The following is a 19,866-nucleotide window of genomic DNA, read 5'->3' on the forward strand; positions in this document are numbered from 1 at the left end:
ACAGAGAAATACAGTACACTTGCTCAGCAAGGTTTCTCATCAATCTTTTTAAATGTATAAATGTTAGTTCTTGCCTGGTGCTAACTCAAATTAACGTCTTTGCATTTTCTCAACATCTCAGGTCCTGCTCACTTTAACTGGAATTAAAATGTACTACGGCCTAGCACAATAAAAATACAATTCTTAGTAAATCTTATTTTCTAAGAAATGAGCTCCTCTTATTTGGATCCCAGGAAGAAGCATGCTTAAAGTTTCTACATTCTCTTTGTAATCAAGAAAATGTAATAGGTTAGTGACTCATTTTAACAGGACCTCAAGAGGATATATTATAGACTTAAGCCTGTTTACCTGAGGCTCCACAGATATCAATACACATCAATTTTTCAGGGCCATAAACTAAGTTCTGTATTGTGCTGCTGTAATAACATTGACTACGTTGAATTTAACACATAGAGCCAGATCTCCATGTATGAAGACATCAAATAATAATTACAGTCTGGTTTAATGAAGATTTTAATCCATACATGATCTTAAAGTCATTTATTGCTTGTAAGGATTTTTTGTCTGCCCCATTTTTTCAATGTCCATTAAAAATCAATAGATTCTCATTGTCACTCTTGCATTGCATTTACAACTAAAGAAATATTAATATAGATATGTATTGTATGGTTCTAATAGTAAAATAGGTTTCGTTTACTATTTTATGCTGCATGACATCCTAATTTTCATCTGAAGGTCAGTTTTAATTAAACAAATTTCCTTTCTTATATTCATATGGCATTGTCTAATTGCTTATAAGTTAAAAAAGGTATAATTACAGGAGGACCTGTCACAGAAATATCCAGTGTTGTAAAATTATGGTCCCACTTTGAAAAGACCACCTATGTTAATCAACAAGTTAATGGGAGCTCGTTAATAGGCCTCTTAATATTGGTTGAACTGTAATTCTTATGATCTATTTCACCGTCATTTTAAAACATTTAGTATGTGAATGCCATTATCAAGTTCAATTGCAGCATTCAGTCTAAAAATCCTTGGAATGGCCAGTCTGTCCGAAAGAGTTTGCCCACACAATGAATGACAACTGCATATAATATGACCCAGTCCATGTCATGATTGTCTTTTTTTGAATGAAATTCAGCGCACTCCTGGAATTTTGATTTAAATGTTTAAATAATTCATAGTCAACTGTCTTGACTGTCCATTGTTTCAGAATGTGCAAGGTGAATCAAATAAGCAAATAGACTAATAAATCCTATTACTTGTGTCTAAGAATAGTTTTTTCTTTCATAATCTTGGTCAATTGGTTTACAGTTTGTAGAGTACAATTGTGAATAACAATTCAAATGTGTTTTCATCATATTACTTTGAGCAAACCTAGTGAAGAAGAGAAAAACATAGTATTCCATTCATACTGTATTTGTAGTATTACTTTCACTACTGGATGTCTTGTTAGTAGTTATGATGAATACTGTTAGTATAAGAGGGATATGGAAATGACAGAGAATACTAATACAAGAGCTTTAGAACACTCAGCATTAACTCAAACAGTTGGCTGAATTACAGAAACTAGTTCAGAACTACATTTTAACATTATTTTCCCTGTTGTAGAGAGAAAGAAAATGATAAAGTAATTAAATGCCAAATATTACACAACAACAGAAAATATTTCAGCAACTGACTTATTATAGACTATTGCTGTTCATGTGCATAGGTATTGCTTACTTTCTTTAGTCTATAGACAGTAAAATACTAAGTGCACTGTTTTGTTTATCATTTTGTTTTTAAAGTTTTTTTTTAATTATATTAATCAAATAATTATTATCTATAAATGTAGGCTACTACTTTATTTATTTTAATACACAAACACACAATGAGCAAACTCATCTCATGTGTCTCACCTGGCTAAACTAGGAGCCTGAGGCAGGAGATTATTGTAGTGACTGAATGCTCCTTCCTCCAACCAGATGCAGGTAACTACTTTCATCACTGTCAAATCCCTGCCTACCTATTTTTGGCACATTCTTATTAGATTGTATTGCCCTCTCTTTAAAGTTTGCACGTCCATTCTTTTTAGAATGCACATTCTAGTTTTCTAGTTTACATGATCATGCTATTTAATATGTACGTCCTTATTTTGTAAGATTATGCATCTTCACTTTTTATTTATTTTCTCTTCCACGCTTTTTTATTTGCAAAACAGTTTTTATTTGCTTGTCCTTTGCACTTCAGGGCCACCATACATTTTTTTTTTAAATTTAAAATCATCCTAATCTTGTCAAGAAATTCAGGGATTATTTTAATGTTTTTTTTTGTAACATTCCACACACAACAAATGTGATCAATTCTACACTAGGCAGTGAGATTATTAACAGAATAATTGTCCTGTAACAAATGTAGTTTTCACCAAATCAAACGCATTTCTTTATGTACACAGAACTCAGAGAACCTTTTAGTATTCTTCCTGTATGAATATGTTCTACATATATAAAAATCAGAAGGTACAATCCTAGTCTGTCCCACATTCACTCTGCTAAATACAGTATACAGTATATGTTACCTTCCTGAACTTTCTCTTGTACATCTCTCTCATACTGTATGTCTCAGTCTGCATTATCAAAGAAGCCCTGTTGACCTTGAAGTCCTCTTTCTTGTTCTTTCCATTTATGGAAATATATTTTGGAGGACCCTGAAAACAAGTTCTTCCAGAAAATAGATTCCAGTGCCCAACATGATGAAATCTCCATACAAGCTCCACAGACCCAGACATTTTCAATCATACCAGATTCTGCATTGGGCTTCTTTTCTCTCTTATAACAGCTCTTATCATGCCAGGACTATGGATGTAAAGAAGTGCAGTTTAGGACCCTGTGCAGATGGTATAACCCGGAAGTGACTGGAAAAGGGCTACGGGGAAAACACAGTTAGGAAAGGGAGGAATGGCAAACAGGGGGCGGTGCTGACAGTGGTCAGGGGCAAGGGAGGAGCACAGGCAAAAAAGTCCAGGGAAGTCCAATCAGAAAATCCGGGCACAGTCCAAAATCCAAACCTGGGTGATCCATCCAAGACAAGACGAACAACGTTAAAATCTGGAGCGGAATCCGGAACAGGACAGGAGGTTAAAACAGACTGATGAGGCCAGGCGCTCCAAGCCCCAGACTCAGCTCGGTCAGGATCCCGATCGGAAGCCTAAGCCCTCAAGCTACGGATGTAGGGCGACTTGATGCTAGACAGGCCTCCAGACGTCCGTGTTCCAATTCTGAGCCCCGAGGTTCCGGAGCACCGGGTTTAGATAAAGAATGGAACAAGGGGGCAGGTGAAAGTGATAATGAACTTAGCACAAAAGGGTCAGAGTCCCCTTAAGAGGACGGATGATGATCATGACAATGGATTGCAGCAGATCAATATTTCACCAAAGCCTTTAGATCATCATTCAAACCTGACCCTTCTTGTACAAGCTAGATTTCTCCATACATTGGGATAGCTTCACAAATTAAAGTCAAAGCAAATAAAATCACAGTCTCTGGCATCTACAGCATTGAGAAATTGTGTATCTTATCTGGGTGTGGTAAATACTGTAAATGATTTATGCTAAAATACTACCAACTGAATGCCACTATTAGATTACCATGGTAATTTCTGCAGATTGTTACTAACTAATAAATCTTCATATACTCCCTGCTGGCATGTAAGGTCAGGAATTTTGACAGTTTTTGCATTTGGAGCTCATGTTTGTAGTGTTATGAAAGTATTTTTTCTTTCATTTTTGCAACATTGCTTGTATTTCCTAAATTTTGTACCAAGCTGATATGAAAAGGCTAAAGTGTACTTTTGTCTTTTCCAGGCTTTCTTCTTGTAGTGCAGTGCTTGTTGGTGCATCTAAACATGTTATTTAACAACTTAAAGGCATGTTCAAAACTCAGCCAATCAGATTCTAAACGAAAATGCATGAAAATATATTATGTTGTGCAGGTTCCTTGCACCTCCTTTGGATTTTTTGAAAATACTGCTGCCAAACCTGTAGTGATTATAAGGTTTGGCTCTTGACTCAACCAGTTAACTCTCTTTGCACCTGCATGCCATCTCTAGATGTCGGCCTTCTTTCAGTTTCTAACGTTTATTTGCCTTTTTTTGTTGTGTTGCTCTGAGACAACAGAATGATCTCCCAGCCCATATCAAATCTTTCAAGTCTGTCAACAATTTTAAATACTTCATCAAAACTCACCTTTTACTCTAGCTTTTAATTATTGTCAAAGTTGTTGTAATGAAAACATTTCTTGACCTAACCATGACTTTTTATCATACTAACTTTTAATATAAAAATCAAAATCTTCATTAAATTACAAAATCTACTGTTTTGCTTTGTAACTGAATAAATCTTATTTTAGTAGAATTACTGGAGTGGAAACAAAATTGCCTTTTCTAGAGCATGTTCATCATTTGCATTGCATCTAAGCATGTCTTAAGGCCACCACACTGGAAATTGTGGAAATTCTAACCTTATATAAAACTAAATGTGCTGCTTAAACATCATATGAATGTCTTATAAGCAGATCTAGTATATCTAGTCAAAATTATTATTATAATGGTGGTTGACTCTTCATTGACTGCTATTAACTTTCTCATCAGTCCAGCCATCCATTTTCTAACCGCTTTATCTAATACAGGGTCACGAAGGGAGCCAGAGCCAATCAACCCTAGAAATGGGCACAGTGGATGATATGCCCTGACAGGACGTACTCTTCTTGTCTTTTTTATTTTTGCATCACACAGTTCAGTATTCAATGCCATCAGAAAGGTTGCATGTAGCGTGCCCTATCTCTTTATTTATCTTTCTCCTGGAGAGGTGGCTCAAGAAGAGACAAATTTGGCTTAACATAATGTTTAATATTGCTTTGTACATTTTTATTTGATAGTGTTTCAATTTTACCTAAAAGATTCCACTATGACATGACATGTTGTGATTCTGTTCTGCTAATTTAAAACCCCAAAAGTAGGATATTTTTCTCACTTTTGATCTTAACATTGTAATATCTCTACTCAATCTCTTAGATGAGTAATTCACTCAATTAATCTCTTATTCAGAGCAGGCCAAGCTAATAATAATGGGAGCAAACATAGGTAGTAAGTTACACATGAATTACAACAATCTTTATTTGTGTTTTGATGTCTTTATTTGCACTTGTTCAATTCAGCTGACCTTAATATGAAGTGAGTAAAATAATGGGGAATCAAAATGTTTTTGACATACACCCTGGTCCAACTTTCTTTTGTCTTAATCATGCAAGTATTTCCTTCAAAAAGATGGAGATTTATTGTAAATGTTGATCGTGAAATGTATGAGATCTCAGTTCAGCGATGGTAGATTTCCTTTGGGATAAGAACTTGAATATGAATTAGCACCTCAACAATTGGCAAGTCATGGTACTTTTTCAGAGCAACACTTCTATTAATCAGATTTTGCGGTTGACAGGATTTTGTCATAGTGAGTATGCTCTCCTGAAACAGCAAGATTATATGTAATATACAGTAAATAAATGTATGTCTTTATTGCTATTAGTATTCAAACTTATACTATAAGTTATAGACACTAAATATTTTATAAAGAGTTTGGTTTATTTTCTTACATTTTTTTTCTTATTATGTAATTGGCAATGACAGTAAACTCCCACCTTTTTAAAAAATTCGTACACAATCGTCTTGGACATCATCATCCATCTTGTATCTACTTATTAAAACTAACCCAACAAATGCCTTGTAAAAAATTGATATCACCAACAGTACTATGCATACAATTTTTTGATTCAAATGGAGCTTTTCAAATCATTCCTCTCATGAAAAGATTTACATGCTAATACTCTTACTATACTGTAAGAAAACTGCAGTTTAAACAATTTTATGTTTCATGTGTTAGGAAGACTAAAGCAAGCTTCTAGCTCTAATTGTAGATATATTTAAATATCTCAAAGAGAAAATAGCGAATCAGAAACAGGAAAACAGGTGCTTGACCAGAGATGAACAGTCATGAGAGTCACACTAGCCATACTTCTGTTTCGACAATGAGGTGGGGCGCCCTTTTATACACTCCTATGAGACAACAGCAAAAGGTGACAGGAGAGAGATGAATGCCAAAACTCTTGCCAGTTGAAACAAAGCAATTTTAATTTAGCAAATACGTGTTCCTAGCAGCACCTTGTACACATTATCACACACACAACCCTCCCAATCGCAGCTTCCCAAAAATCCTAACTGCTATTATGCTATCAGCTGTTCACATTCAAATTAAACAGTTGGCTTGAGTCAAGTTATCATAGCAAATGTACTGTATCAGAACAGAAACAGATGTTAAATATCATTTAATATTTAGTACTACATATTTCATTTTTTTCATTAAAATTATACTTTGTTTCTGGTCATTAAAAAAGAGCAGTACAATTTTGTTTAAATATTTTGGATACTCAAAATATCCAAAATATCTATATTTTATTCTCCAGAGAGTTTCCATAAATACTGTGGTAAACAGTAATAGTTGCTCAATGGATGTTTTAAATCATATAGAAAGTTTGAAAATTTCATGTAATATCGCAAAGATGTTTTAAAATTATTATTATTATTAATCACAAAACTAAAGCCAACAGAATAAATTTTAAAGCTGCTGTTGAATGCATTTTTCTGAAAAACATTTTTATACTGAAACAGGTGTTTATTCATACTAAGATAAAATGGAAAGTGGATTTAACAACATTTCATAATGTACAGTAATATTATTTGAATGAGCAGCTCATGAAGTACTATACCATCAACACCTTGGGGTACACCTCACTAATTTGTGGCTTTAGCATGCTATAGAGACTCTTTCTAGTAGTACTGTGCATTGTCATACTTAAAGTACATAGAGCTTCATGATGATGACACAGTGCTTCATTTGAACAAAACCGGTGTAATCACAAAATGTAATTTCTTTCATATTTAACTCATACGTAGATTTTACATGTAAAAACAAGTCGCAATTATTATGAAAACAATTATGTTAAAGGATAATAATTCTCCTACTAAAGTCATAAACATGCACATCTGTCATGGAGTTCTCTGTTGTTTGAATGTACAGTATTTCCTGTTAAAATTAATTTGATAAAGTCAAATCTGTAGGTCACGGATGACGCATAATTTTCATGTAACTTAAGAAGCAGCTCGTTTGTCCCATATGACCAATGTCAAAACAGAAACTGTGCCCTTTTACTTACAAAATACTTTTGCAAAAGACAGATTGCCATCTTTGCCACACCAGCTATATTCCTAATAAGTACTTTATTGTTCTTGAAGGAAAAAAAATCCATTTGTACTTCCATGCCTCGACTGTCTGCATTATAATGAAGGCTGTGAATGTCCAGCAGGATTGTGATGTGCTCCTGGACAAAAGTGCCTGTGTTTGATTTGCCTCCTTGGAGTTCAAGAAAAAAAAGAAAAGAGTTTGGGGTGGTTGGGGGAGAGCTATGCATTAGCATTGTGGAAGAAAATAGTCAGTTTTCTCACAGCACATTTCTAGCTTCATTGCCTAGCACTGGTGATTACCCCTCAGTCTGAGAACTTATATGAAGATTGCTGTACTGAAAATAAAGTATGCTTTTTGCAGTAGTGATAATGGGCCACTTGCCTTTTAACGAATTGCAAAGGCGCCAAGGTAAGTTGTTCATTTCAACTGAGGATTGAATATACTGTACTCATTTGCCTATTGTTTAAATGCAAGGATTAAAATACATGCTTTTAACAAACAAGGTTAATTGAAAGAAGATAAATGTGTGAGTAAATCTAAGCAGTACAGACGTGTGGGTATTAATATTTCTAGTAAAAACCTTGGAACAGGTTATTGTCTAATGAAGAAATAACAATCTAGATGGGCTGTATTGCCTCCCCTTGTTTGTTCTTATGTGTGTGGTGAAATATTGTGTAGCAATTTGGTTGTGTTGTTTTGGCACCTGTTTCAAGCAGGCCTTTTCAAGAAATCATGTAAACAATCTTTAGGAGATGTCACTTAGCCTTAGTAATCTTAATTTAGGAAAGTTTTTTTATTTTTTTACATTTTTAAGTTTTTAATTAAATATGAATTTAATATGAACTAAGCTTCTCCTTAGATCTTATTGTAGAAAAGAATGCATTGGCTTTTGAAAAACAAGTCTCAATGAAAATGTCTGCTTGTCTGTAAAGGCCTGCTTAGCTTATTACTGAAGATGATTTTTAGTATTAATATAAAAATAACTAAAGGGATTTCCTGCTTTTACTTATATATGTAGGGGTTTTATGTTCTTATGGTATCCTACAAAAGCACAATGTAAAATGCAGCTTCTTTACAAGGCTTCATCTCTTTGATTCTTGCCCAGTACAATCAAAACTAAAAGCTTAACAAGAATACTGTACATTGAAGATGTCTCAGTGAATATTGAACAGTTATACAGTATGACGGTGTAATTAAATATATATATTTGCCACAAGATACTAAAGCATAGCTCCTGTTGAAGTTCAGTCCCTGTAAGAATGAGCATGCCGAAACCTCTAGTTTAAAATTACAATGTACAGAAGTTCTTAATAAGTTCTTCATAAGGAAAGGTGGAATGTTACAGAATGAGTTATTGTTTTTTGTCCTGATATTTATGTCAAAGCTCAGAAGCTTATTGCACACATATGGTCGGATTCCTGGGCATGCTTGGTCAGTTTTCGATAAAATAATTTTCTGTTAGAAATGTTGCATCACTGTTGATTTCTCAGAATGAATATTGTGTTTTTTAAAGTATAAAAGCATAATGACAATATGGTTTCTCTTAAACTGGAAATCACAGTGATAAGAGCCACATGGGGATAGACTTCAATTCTGGATTGGGAGTACTGTCTGCATGACGTTTGTACTGTATGTTTTGCCTGTGTTTTCATGGGTTTTCTCCCAAAAACTCCTAGGATAATTGACATTTTGGAAAATTTACCCTGGTGTGAGTGTGTGCATGCCTGTGTTTACTGTATGTGTGTGTCCTACGATGGACTGGCATCCCATCCAGGATTGCACCCCAACTTATTGCTGCTGGGATAAGCTCTGGTTCTCCCACAACCATGAATGGGAAGAAGCAGTTAAAAAATGGATGGATTTAAAGTCTTGCAATGACTGCTTCTAATTTTGCTGAAAACATCAGGTATGAAGAAGGCTTCACAGCCAAAATATTTTTTTTCTTTTTATAGGGTAGAATTAACCTCTGCTTTTTCCTTTGGTGTTTTACATCTGATACAGTTCTCCATTTGTACTTAAAACTATATGCATTTAATCTCCAATTTCATTTTTATAGAAAGTCCCACACTATCGCCAGTATGAGTGAAGTCTTGTCTTCAGTTGTACTTATTAAATGCCCAAACCTTTTGGAGTCTTGACAGAATGCAATGAAGAGCCTTTAACATATGTACTATAAACTAATATTTCAGGTAGTTATATTAGCTTTACATTAAAAAAATAAAATACATTCTCTACAAAATCTATAATATGTAAACATAATTTCAAGAGGGACAACAATGTCCAAGAATTAGATACTTGTGAATGTTTGTTTTTTTTGCTGCAATGGATGTGGCTTAACCTGCTTGATTAATGCATAGGCTCCTAGCCATAGGATAAGGAGGCTTGAACCTCAGAGATACGTTAACCAAGAGGTACAGTAGCTGCAAGGTGGAGGAGGAGTGCTTGAGATGAATGCAAAGAGAGATGTCTGTGTTTGATATATTTAGCTAATTTCCTTACTGATTGTGATTAAGCACAGCTGTGTGAGATTAACATGTTGTTGTTATCTCTCTTGAACTTCAATTAATAACTTTTATTTATTATCCATCCATTTTTAATAACCACAAAGTCTAACACATTGTTAGAGTAAACCAGACCTTAAACTGGTTTACTGTGACAGTCTGGATGGGACAGCCTGTAACAAGGCAAACATGCACTCACATTCACGTGTGGGGGACAGTTTAGAAATGTTCAAATGGGAAGCTGCAAAGGAACAAGCAGAGATTGATTACTGTACATGCTGAAAAGTAGAAAGAAAAGAAAAACAACTGCTGAGCTTTCTGTCAACTTGAAGAAGAGTTATTTGTTTCTTTCTACTTTTCAGTGAGAAATTAACCTCTATGCCTACAATTTAGAGATACCAATTAACCTAAACGTCATGGGCTTTGGACTGTGGGAGCATATGGAAAAAAACAACGTACTGTCATGAAGACTCGCAAACACCATGCAGAAACAAATTCTCAGACCAGAATCACACCTACAGTAGGAGCTGTGCGGCAGAAGTGCTAACTGCTATGCCTCTGTGCAACCCAAATGATTGATGTTATTTATTTAGGGTTTTGTGAGCAATAAAATCTTAAGACTCCAATAATACAGATGAGTCTTAAGTGAACTAGTGAATTAATATTAATTATTTGTTTCTTATCTCATGTTTTCTTCCATTATAGTGTAGCTGAGGAGAATTTCTCCAGTATGAAATAGGTAAAGTTTTCATTCTACTTATTTATTTTAAATTTGGACAGACCACATTTGTATGGATATACAGTATTTGAATTAATCTGATTTTACTTGATCAAAAGCTTTCAAATAATTAAACTTGGAACCTTCTCCTGTGTAAAGAAATCAAACTTGTCTATGTGACTTGGAGGTGATATGATGTTTAGTGAAGACAGGATAATGGTCTGACTCAGAGAAGTGGGTGTCACTGTTTCATGAAGCAGAACTGTAAAACCTGTTCCCATCACAGCTTCCCCAACGACCAATTAAAATGGTCCTAATGTGTCCTAAACAATGGCTTGTCTGATTGTGTAGCAGAAAAAGCTTTAGGCTGTTTTCATTGTAACTGTTACTAACACTCTTCAATCTGCAGACCCCAGAGGGGTCCATTGAAGGCACATTTTTTCACTCAGTAAGGTAGACATTATTTTGCTGTAAGCACCTTAATCTTGTGCTTATAAATGACAGCCTTGGGGTCAAAAGCAAGTCTATTTGTCCTTGTTATCTAAACATTTGTGAAGACAAAGTTAAATGGAGTAATTGTACTTCTAATTCTTGCAACCTTAACATATAACATAGCAATAAAACATTTTTCTGAAACATTTGTATGGAAGTCTAATCAATATATTGTGTTATCCTGTTTTAATTGGAAGAACTTAACTGCATGAAACTTGGATCATTTTTGTAATGTAAAGTTCTCATATGTGTATAAAAGCATACTTTATAAAGGATTTACAACCACTTTTTGAAAAAAAACATTTTACATTTTCAATGGCATTTCAAGCATTTTATTTGATTTAACTGTCTGTACTTTGTATTTTTTGTTAATCTGAAATATTTGAAAAAAAATCAAAATTAATAAAATGAGCTTACTCTGTATGTTTTGGCTATAACTGAAATATTTTTAAATGTACCCCATAAAAGCACTCAAAAGTCATTACAGTGCTTTCAAGTCAGGTACTGTACCTCTACATAGAGTATCTCTACCAGGTTTGTCTACCAGTACTTTAAAAAGCATAACAATATTGTTGTAAATCCTTCACTTTAAGGAAAACTTTCTTTTAACAATACAATTGAAACAGTACCCTAATAGGTACAGTAGGATTTCACAGAGAAAATTAATTTCCTCCATTTAATTTGTAAAGGAACGGATCAGAAAGATAGAAGCTCTATTTTGTAGTGATTGTTTTGGATATATGCACCTACATCACTCTTTTAAAAATTTACAGGTGTATATTTCTTGCCACAACAGCTTATTGTGATGTTATGGTATAGTTATGGTAAACTATACACTTACCATTACATAAGTAGCATGAGCAGAAGTGAAAGTACTGTTTTCACTTTTAAATTCAATACGTGTTATTAATTTACTGGAGGTAAATACTCTTTAAAACTTTCTTTAAAAATGTGAATATTTGATTTTTGGTACTTTCAGCTTGTTCTGAAAATGTAGTATTCATTAGATTTTATATTATCTTTTTCATTTAATTTAATAGTTGTATTCATAAACTATGGCTGAATATGCAGTATACAATATATAGTATAAATTTTGTATCACTTATTACAATTATGGCCTTAAGCAACTTGACCATAAGACAAAATTAATAAATATAACAATTTACAAATTTAACTAAAACCATTAATAATGATGCCATTAAAGCTGGTCCAGTTAAGCCACTCACACAGATTTATTTGTTTATTTAAATTTAAAATGTTTATTTAGTCTGCAGAGCTTTTCTGTTTTGGTGTTGCACAGTGACAGTTTTTTAATATTTTTCCCCATTGTTCAGATGAAAATCAAGGTAGCGTAACACTTTAACAAAGTGCAACTTTAGTTAGTCAGAGAATCCATGCTACTCATAATGATAACTCAAAGAGGTAATAATGGTTTGAGCTCTAATTTCCAAACTGAGACAGCGCTATTAAAAAAGAAGGATAGTTCTCAGAATACAGCACAAGCTTGCCAGGATGTAATGATCTCCATTGACATCAAGGAGTACAGGAATCAGCCATATGAGAGCTAATCTGGGCCCTGACAAGCAGCATGTGTTGTAAATGATGGGGTTGTCTTGCACCCAAAAAAAAACAAGTTTTTTCCCTTAAAGCAAACTGGTATAAGACTAGTTTTGTGAGTTTTAATGCACTATCTTTAGATTTCAATTGATGCAGCTGGCAGCTTCGTGACAGGCCTTCATTAGCACACGATTCATTGAGCACTAATTGAAATGTCAGTCCCCAAGGCAGACAGATATGAATATGTCCAGTTTACTAAAAAAAATGTTTTAAAAACTACACCAAAAAGAAACCACTGTGTACCATCAAGGGATTTGATGTTTAAAAACTTAGATGCATGACTTTAAAATATGCATACTCATACCCCAGGGAAATTAAAACAATGTTTTTCTTTGGAATTGAGATTATTAGAAACATTATTTACAGGGCATGAATAAATCTGGGAATTCAAAGAGGAGAACACTGAACTAAATTGAAATGCAGAGGGAGTGTGAAGTTGGTGATTACTACTGAATAAAGTTGCAGATTGTTTCACTGATTGAAGGGTGCCATTCTTGAGGCTCATTAACTTTTTAATTCTTACAATGTTTCTAACAGACATTTATGTATGCATTCTTAAAGGTATCTGAAGCATTTTTATAAAATATGGGAGTGGACATTTCATACTTCTGGAGTTTCTGAATTGACTACAGCAAAAATAGCAAAAACAATTTTAGAAGGTTACAAGCTGATGGAATGATGACTGTCTCTGTGGTTCATCTGACCTTCCATCTTTTGTGCCATGCAGTGTGTAAACACTAACCTAATACTAAGCTGTGAAGGAGAATAAAAAATTATTTAATATTAACACTCAATGCCCTCTGACTTTTAGGAGCGATGTCTTTATTATTTTCTGGTATAGCAAGCCAGTTTAACAAAATGTACCCATCAAAACTATATACAGTACAGCACTACTTGCTGTTCTCTATGAATGCTCCATTTCTATACATCATTTGCTACAATTAAGTACGTTTTAAATACTTACTGTATATACACATACAACAAAAGTGTGTCTCTTGTGATCCTACCTTGTTAGTAATTTTTATCACTGAATATAAATCTTATTTATGACATAATGTCAGAAGATCACGTTAACGGTGCTTCAAGAGTTAAAAAAGCTAAGAAAAATAAGGAAAGTATTTCTAGTATTTTCTAAGACTTGAAGTGATAGAAAGGTGTAAAAAGGGTGAGAGAGGCATTTGCAATACCTTAATTGCACAGTTAAATGATCTAATAATCACAATGAGGTATTTATGAGGTAGTCACAGTGAGTAATAGTAATTGTGTAATAGTATAAATTCTAGACCTCAGGAACAAGTCTTTAGCTTTTATATGTAAAATAATAGGAATTTTATTTTTTGTCAAATTTTAAACAGTCAGAACATACAGTGCTTTCGGAAATCAAGAGGTGGGTAAGAACTGGCAGAATTGAAATGCAAGTTATACAGGCTTCAGAATTAGTCATCAGCCTCACCTTTAAATGCCGTTTTATCACCTGAGGGATTGATTACACTAACACTCAGTGGCTGCAATGTGAAGTGAAAAGGATTTCTTCTAGTTGCATACATACTGTAGCAGAGTTTTGTCATTTTGCCATTTTGCCATTTTGATCTGGGAAAGAGAACAGGCAATATGCAAGGTTAAAGGGATGTTGTGTGTTGCTCTATCACATTTTTAAATGGTAATCATACCCAGATCAGATCAACACAACCACTTCTGGTTCAAGAATGAATACTCATGCTATCATAGTTCAACCTCCTACAATGTGTTTCAAAAATGCAATCTAGTTCCTACCAATTAAAATGTTTGATTTACTGCACCAAACCAGACTTACATATTTCTATTTAGACCAATTTCCTGCAAAGCTTATAGCCTCAGATAAGAAAGATCTTATTTATTTTTGTGTGTTCTTTGATTAATCATTCATCACCCAATAGTTTCATTCTGGCATCTTGTAAACTACAGCAATTTCCCCTATCATAAAAAATATTTATATCCTAATAAAATTATAGCACATAAAGTGGAGACCAAGCTACTGAACCACTTAAACACTTGTGATCACTTACAGTAATTCTATTCAGGTTTCAGGCACAAACACAGTAAAGAGACTGCACTGTGGCCTTACATGTACATGATTCTGGTTTCTCTTTAGACTCAATACATCTTTGCAATTGCATTCAACACCAGTTTCAAGTAGGATCAAATCATTGGTCTTCTCAGGATTATTATCTACACTATATGCAAAGATGAACAAAACTAAATATTAACCTTCCTATACATATCTCTGAGAACATGGTGTGCTGAAGATTTCTTCAGCTTCCTTAGCCATTGGAAATCTCTCAGTGATAAAAGCTACACTACAGACATGATGCAGTTTGTCTGAATGAGAAGGGCATCAGCAAAGGTAAGCATCATAAACATAAACATACATTCATTTATATTAAAAAAGAAGGGAGGTTTACAAAACAACTTGCATCATCCCATTATGAGGGAAAATGAATGAAATGAAAAAAAAAATATTAAGGTTAATTTTGAGATAACAAAAGAACTGTAAATGATGAAGTGAAGTGTTTTAGAGACTATGAAACATCATACATCCATGAATGAAAGATTTAGACGAGGTTTCTCTCTGAGGTTTCCACAGGAGTTCACCATTTTAGCTCTTATGTGGGCTAAAGGTAGTCACTGAGCCAAAATGGCTGCCACCAGTGAAGTAATTGAGCCCAGGTGTGTACAGGTACAATCAAGGTTAAGCTGGGGTACTTAAACCCTGCAGTAAAGGATGGGAAATGTGAGTAGGAAAAATGTGGGGAGTTCTGATGCCCACCAAAAAAAAAACAACAATCTGCAGTTGAGCTCTGTGGTTTGTGGGCAAAATAATTTAACTTACGCTGTAGCATACCAACCTAAAGTATAGGCAAGACTCTAAGCTAGATATGATTTGTTTCAATACTGTAGCCTTATAGAAATAAAAGTAGATAAGATTCTGAGGATTTGTAATGTTGAGAAAAACAAAGACCCTCCCATATGATATCGATTTGAAAGTGTTGTTACTTTAGTAATCACAAGGTCTTGTGTTATTTCTCAGTTTAGATTCCCAGACTAGACTTGTTGCTATTGACTACTCAAATTTAATTGCCTTGCTTCCATACAGTATGTGCTTGCTTTTGCCATAACAACCAGACCCTGTCACCTGAAGCTGCTTAACATTTAACTGTAAATACTTCAGCATGTAAGAGGATTCATTTAACATCATTAAAACAACACCACATAAAATGTTGTTTTACTTTCCCTCAGAATCTATGCAACGGCTTCTAAGCATCATTTGCGCTCTATTAATTACTCCCACAGTGTGACTGGAGCAACATGAACTCTTTTAGTCTGTAATGTGTGCCATCAGTCTTACCACAAAGAACTTTCATATTGCTTTGGGATTTACAAAACTGAAAGTGGGCCTCTTTGAACCACCTTCACCTTGCTGAGGGAAACAAAACATAAAAGGTCTTCAAGGAACACTCCTAACATGTAAAAAAAGGGACAAGGGAAGGTTTCTGGAAAGAAACAGAGAAAAATAAGAGACAAATTCAAGGTGAAATAATGCAAAAACAAAGTTTGGAAAGGCAACAGGATAAAACTGTGTAAGAGTGGCAGATGGAAAAAATAGATGACCACATTTTCTAGAGTGTTATTAAAGTTATAAGGACAAACCAACAAGGTTAAAATGAGCAGTGCAAAGAAAATATTTGATAACAACATGACATTTCACCTAAGACATGATTGTTCCAAAACAAATACAACAACACAGCGGTACATAAAGAATATTAATTGAAACTTGTTTAAAAAATACATTATAAATAAAAATCTATTGAAACGTAGTCTGGTGTCATTCCTGATGTCAGTGGACAGTGAGTCCCAGATTTCAGAACTGTATACAATTTAAGCATATTTCCCAAATAATTTATGTGTAGTTTGATGCGACAGCAAGTAAAGCGGTCCTGAGAAAATGAGAAACAGCTTAAGGGACCAAAATCTCCACCCAATTAGAATGAGGTTATTTTTAAAGGTATTTATACATTATGGGTAAAGTTTTCAAATTCTATCTGAATGTAGATTGGATGTCAATAATAAGGAGAAAAAGAAGGTGTCACGATTATAGTCCCCCCTCCTTAAGGGTGCTCCAGCCCTTTCACTTGAGACTTTATTCTGTGCACCTGTTTCCTATTCCCAGCCCACCTTAAAAGCCAGGCGCTGACGCTCATCCGGGCTCTGCATCTGATTTCCATATCGTGCGAGTCCGGGACCTGGGAGCGCCTGGTCCCGTTAAGGTTTTAACCCCTGTTCCTGTTCCTGTTCCTGTTCCTTGTCTGCCGGTTCCGACCCGGTCTTCTTGTTTTTAATTCCTTGTTCTGATGGATCTCCTGGTTTTGGACTTTCTCGTGTGTTTTTTGATATTCCCTAAGGACTACTCTTTTGGATTGTTTGCCTCGGCCACACCTCCCCCGTGCACCAGCGCACCTTGGACACGCCCCCCTGTCTTCAGCCCCGTTTTCCTGCATGACGTTTCCCTAGTGTTTCCCCACTCCGTCGGATTGTGTCGTCCGCATAGGGTCCGGAAAGAACTGATCGTTACAGAAGGGAAGTGATATGGTCCTGCCATTTAGAACAATGAGAAATTTAGCTGAAGCATTCTGAATGTGTTTTAGCTTTAAGAGTTGGATGTTTAGATTAAGATTAAGATGTTTTGCTTTTAACTGTCTGTGTTAATGAAAGATATTTATGCAGTGATATATTTTGGTAACAAGGTCACCAGAATTGTATACAATATTCTAAATTCAGTTTCACCAGTATATTGCACAATTTGAACATAACAGGAATGTTTACCCCTATTTTTGTGCAAACGTGTGTAAACAAATTGTGCCAAATTATGCATTTGGATTCTTATCAATTTAACAGATATTGGAAATCCACAATCAGTGAGTTTCAGAGGCCTACTTATTTTAGACCTAGAAAATTCCAAAATTTCTTTGATTTTTGCTAGGAAGTTATTAGGATTCCTTTTGATCTTATTGTGTCTTCCTCCATGTTTGCTTGCCTCTTAGCACAAGGACAGACAGCTACTGTATGTAAATATAGCAAAACAATATCCATTCGTCCAAAACTTCTGAGTAAGGCAATCAAGCTGAGCAGTGAAAATGTTAAATGAAACTCATTTGCCCCTCCCCAGTTGCAATGATGTTATTTAATTACACACAAAATGAGCAAAAGAGGTTTTATCCTTGTTTCTTTATTAATAATAAAGGCTGATGCCAGCATGCTAACATGCTAAGAAATTACTAACCTGAAATGAGCTGGTAGAAGAAATGCATTAGTTCTATAGCGTCACATATTCTAAACAGCATTATATAATGACTTAGTTTCTGTAATGTAATGATTTTTATAATTGATTAAAATTAATGCATTATAAAACCATCCCAATATGTTTTCCCCCTTCAGGTTTGAATAGTGTTACCAGAAACAATGAGATTGATTCTGTCTCTGTGGTAATGTAATACAGCATATTAATTCAGAGTTATAGTTTCCATGCCCTTCATGGGATGGTTCTTTGTCTATGTCATTGTTTTTTTTTTTCCGTTGCTTTCAAATTACAATGCTTAGTAATCTGGAAGTAATGTAAAGGAAATGCTAAATTACAAGGTGATCTACAAAAGGGAGAACAGTATATTGAAATGCATTAAAGATGAAAAGAAGCAGCTGTTCTCATTACATTAACATAGCTATTCAAACCTACCCAGAACTATAGTTTAATATTGGTATAAGGTAATAAAATTTAGTGAGCAGTAAATCGTAGATGACAACCTTTGCTGTTTTCCTTCCTTAATGCCTTGTTTTCCATATATCAAAGACATCCAGCTAACCATAATGCTTTCCGTTTGGTTTGTCCCTATAGTCACTGTATCATTTTCATGGACTTTATGTACATGCATGAAAGTGATGTAATACAACAACAGCAGAATCCATCTATCTCTAGACTGTTATGGTTGTAGCTAAAATGCATTTCAGGCATATAAGGAAGGTTAAAAATAACAAAGGCCTAAGAAAAAAATATAGTACTGATCTCCTGAGTGTCTGATGTATTAAGGGTTTCTGTTTGGGTCCAAATGCAGATTAAGCTCTGTAACCTAGAGACTGCTGGTATGAATCTGGTCCTTTGTGATCAGGAATCATGAAGAAATGTACAAAGCTTGAGTATCACCATACTGAGGAAGGGTTATGGTCCATCAGGGCTTCCTCAGCTTGAAACACAAAAGAGACCTTTGCTGATTGCCAGGCATCTGTGACTTTGCGGTGTTATCAATGTCAGATACATCTGCACTCCTTCCATTTGAGCTGTCTTGTTAACACCATGGGTTTGCAGTGAGAAAAGAAGTAAAAGATTCACTGTGTGGTGGTTTGTGGCACTTACAGTATTTTCTGCTACTGTACAAGCCAATATCCAATCATAAACAAATAAAGCTAAGCAAAAGCTATGTTAAAAAATCCAAAGTCTATGGTGATAAAAATAATAGAAATCTGTTTCACAATAACACCATAACCTAAAAAAAAACAATTGAACAAGCAATAACAGTAACTGGCAAGAAAACTTAACATGTTATATTAAGATATTGAGAAGGAGCTTCATGAATTCTCAACATACAGATGGCAGGTATTCAAGGTAATTAGTGTTTGGACATAGAACTAGTTAAAGGGTAAAATAGACAGAAAGCACATAATGGGTGAATATAACAATAGGTATGAAGAAATTAGCTAAGAATCACAAATATCTGTTTTAGGACCACTGCTTTTTGTGATCTTTATCAGTGATTTACTGCAGATTCTGATATAGTTAGTTAACTAGTCATGTTAACAAATGCCATTGCAAATGCAAATAAACTCTAAAAAATAGACTCTACTCAAGATGAGGCAAACATCTAAGAGGGGACTTTTAATGGAAACAAGTATAGAATGTTACACACAGGCTTCAAAAACATAACCTACAAATATATCATTAAGTTAAAAAAAACTTAAAGGCTTCCTGTGGAATTTTATTGATGAAAAAGGGGTCTTTCCCTTATATGTCCAAACTTTTGATAAAATGCAACCTTAGTCACAGTATTCCATCCTCAAATACTGATTTCTTCTTTGTTTTCTCAAGAACACTTACCCTTATATTTCGTCAGTGAAACAACAATTTAAGAGTGTCAAATTAACAGATGTGCAGTGTATTGTCAATTGCATGCTCATGTATT

General features: G+C 34.5%; 1 protein-coding gene across 2 annotated transcripts in view; it reads left to right on the forward strand.

Moving 5' to 3' along the window:
- Nucleotides 1–7,480: 7,480 nt before the first annotated feature.
- LOC148657466 (cadherin-7-like) overlaps nucleotides 7,481–19,866 on the forward strand; it is a 66,510-nt gene continuing 54,124 nt past the window's right edge. For both annotated transcript variants that reach the window (XM_088643764.1, XM_088643765.1), the window contains exon 1: nucleotides 7,481–7,681. The gene's annotated coding sequence lies outside the window, so the exon portion shown is untranslated. The remainder of the gene's footprint in view (nucleotides 7,682–19,866) is intronic.

Source organism: Lepisosteus platostomus, chromosome 8 (genome assembly GCF_059453375.1).
Source record: "Lepisosteus platostomus isolate fLepPlt1 chromosome 8, fLepPlt1.hap1, whole genome shotgun sequence".
NCBI lineage: Eukaryota > Metazoa > Chordata > Actinopteri > Semionotiformes > Lepisosteidae > Lepisosteus > Lepisosteus platostomus.